We start from the raw sequence: 3,612 nt of genomic DNA on the forward strand, positions 1-3,612 counted from the left end.
AATAAGCTTAATGTTAAAAATGCTTATTTAACGCTGGCAAACGTCAGACTGTCTCTCAATGATTTTACCTTCTTATGTTTTTATCATGATTAAACAGTTTTGACGTGTCACTTTGGATACCTTTTGTACGTTTTTTGAGTATAACTTTTTCAGCGCAAAACGAAGACATTCAAAAATGATGGCAAATAGTTAATATTATATTGCAAAATGCATTAGGCGTTGAGAGAAATACATATGTATGTAATGAAGAGCACATTGGAAATAAACTGTAACAATTAGAAATCTGTCACCCGTAATTATCAAAAAGGTAATAGCGGAATGAAATATTTTCAAGAAACATTTTTATAGAAAAGACTCATGTTCTTAACGATTGGCGTGTTTAAGTTTTCAGGCATAAGGCGGAGGGCTCTTTTAAAAATATTATTTTGGGATTTTACTGTCCCAATTTGAGTTATTATGTTTTTAGCCATTTAGACGATACTTAGTTCAGAGTTATATTTAGGTGCCCTTTTATGGGTCCCCAATGAAAAATATTTTCCTAATCCCTTGTACAAAACTGAAATGCATGTGGTGCAAGCACATTTTGGAAAAGCGCTCATAACCGCTTTTAATTTTCCTTTTCAACGTGTAAAAAATCTTGGGTAGAGTGGTTTGTACATATTTCACTATTTCACTGGCTCTTGTAAAGTCTCTACTGTTTTTTCGCTTACTTTGCTACTACATATCTACATTTCGGCGGGGTCAGAACTCCCACATCCACGGCCTTGCCGCATACATTCAGCCCAATGCTGAATATTCCCGACGATTTCATTTCTCGCGGATTTTACTTTTCTCGAGAATTCTATTCGAAACTGCCAGGAAGCAGCATTTTCCCCGAAAATGTGGGAGCAGGAAATTCGAACTTTCGAAAAGCTGTTTCACAGTTATTTTGACAGCTCAACTCCCGCCATTTAATTTGCGTGTTTTACACATAAAAGTGTGTTTCACATAAAAGAGTATTTCAGATTAAAGTTGTTAATAAATTAGTGCGCGGAAATTTCAAATCTGTGTTTTAAATTAAAGCTCCATCTTTTAACTCCACGGGTAAGTTGAAAGATTTTAATTTAGATCGCGCGTTTTCTAGTAATAACCCGAAATAAGTGGGCAAATAGGATAAGAGTACCCTTTGCTAAGTCCAGTTGCCACTGTGAATTTTGGAAGCCACATTATAAATAAACTAGTGCTCCGGAAATTTAAATATTAGTGCTAAATTAAAGTATAGTCTTTTCACTACACATGTGAGTTGAAATATTTTGATTTCAATCGCGCGTTTTCATGTAATAAACCTAAATACATAAGTGTGCAAATACCAAAGGGTACCCTTTGCTAGGTCCATTTGCCACTGTGAACTTTGGAAGCCGCATTATTAGTAAACTAGTGCTCCGGAAATTTAAACATTAGTACTAAATCAAAGCTTAATCCTTTGTAGGACAAAGTTCAGTTTTGAAAGTGCTCATCACAGCTAAAACAATGCATTCCATCGCGTTTCGCTTAGTGGCAGAGGAAGAGGAAGAATGTTTGATGGCGTAGAGGGTCGAACGACGAAAATTGCGTGATGCCATAAATCCCTTCGATTTGCCGCAATCTTTGTAAGTTACAATTTTTCACCCAGTACTACAAAAATTTATCGCTAAGCGAGGAATCAATTCAGTTTTTGGAAAAACTAAAAAATTTCATTGATTGCTAGCTTATTATTAAAATTATTATTATTAAAAGTTAAGTAAACAGAGGAAATAAAAATACAAATATTTAAAATATGATTACATCATAAAAACAGTATTTATACCCGAGCGAACTTGTGCACAAGGGTATTATAACTTTGTTCACATAACGGTTGTTTGTAACAGGCAAAACGAATCCAGATAGATATAGACAAATGTATACATAAATGATCAGAATGAAAAGAGAAATCGATTAAGCGGTGACGGTCTGTCCGTCCGTCCGTCCGTCCGTCCGTCCGTCCGTCCGTCCGTCTGTGCACACGATAACTCGATTAAAAATTGAGATATCTTAACGAAACTTGGTAAGTGGACTTCTTCTGGGCGTAGGGCGGATGGTATTGAAAATGGGCGAAACCGGACAATAACCACGCCTACCTCCCATATAACGGTAAATTTCAGAAATGCGAAAACTGCGATATTTTAGTAACTACTGAAGATAATTCACTCAAAATTGATATTTACAATGAGTTTTAGACGGAAAATAAGAATATTAAAAAATTTTGGTAAATGGGCGTAGCCACGCCCACTTATGGTTACATGTGTATATCTTGGTAACCGCTACACCAATTTCTTCCAAACTTGGCACAGTTGTTGGTCCTGGTACAGGATACCGTCAGACCGTTATTTTAGTCCGATTTCAATAATTTTCAACGTTTTGCTTATATGTGGCAAGCACAATAACCACACCGAGTTTGGTACAAATTGGTAGAACGGTTACCGATATACTTATATGTGATCATAAGTGGGCGGTGCCACGCCCATTTTTCAAAATTTTACCATAAACGTATTTCTTGGTAAAGAATTGTTGCAAGCATCAATTTTGAATAAATTAGCTTCAATATTTACTGATTTATCGAAGATTATGTATTTCTCTAAATTACCGTTATATGGGAGGTGGGCGTGGTTATTGAGCGATTTTAAAAATTTTCGGCCATTTGGTATGGTGTGCGAAGACCAACAACTGTGCCAAGTTTGGAAGAAATTGGTGTAGCGGTTACCAAGATATACACATGTAACCATAAGTGGGCGTGGCTACGCCCATTTTCCAAAAATTTATAATATTCTTGTTTTTCGTCTAAAACTTATTATAAATATCAATTTTGAGCGAATAATCTCCAGTAGTTACTAAAATATCGCAGTTTTCGTATTTCTGGAAATTACCGTTATATAGGAAGTGGGCGTGGTTATTGCAGTTTCAAGCATTTATGAAATTTACCGTTATATGAAAAGCGGCCGTAATTTTAGTCCGATTTCAATAATTTTCATCGTTTTGCTTTTATGTGGCAAGCACAACAAAAATACCGAGTTTGATACAAATTGATAGAACGGTGACCGATATACATATAAGTGGTCATAAGTGGGCGGTGCCACGCCCATTTTCCAAAATTTAACCATAAACGTATTTCTTGGTAAAGAATTGTTGCGAGCATCAATTTTTAATAAGTTAGCTTTAATATTTACTGATTTATCGAAGATTTTGTATTTCTCTAAATTACCGTTATATGGGATTTGGGCGTGGTTATTGTCCGAGTTTTCAAATTTTCGGCCATTTAGTATGCTGTACCAAGGCTAACAACTATGCCAAGTTTGGAAGAAATTGGTGCAGCGGTTACCAAGATATACACATGCTGGGGCGCACCCAGGAATATATTTTAGGGGGGGTTTTATATTTCTGAAGATATATCACCGGAAAATACTGAAAATTTGCTTCAGATAATACCCTCTTTAAAATACATTTATGCAAGTTTTATGTACAGTATGTAATAAATAAATAAACGTTTTAAAATTCATAAACTGCATTTTATTTACAGATTAACAGAACTCAAACGCTTTTAACCGACTTCAAAAAAAA

Source organism: Rhagoletis pomonella, unplaced genomic scaffold, assembly GCF_013731165.1.
Source record: "Rhagoletis pomonella isolate Grant_MI unplaced genomic scaffold, Rhpom_1.0 Rhpom_scaffold_00002, whole genome shotgun sequence".
In the NCBI taxonomy this organism is placed as follows: Eukaryota; Metazoa; Arthropoda; class Insecta; order Diptera; family Tephritidae; genus Rhagoletis; species Rhagoletis pomonella.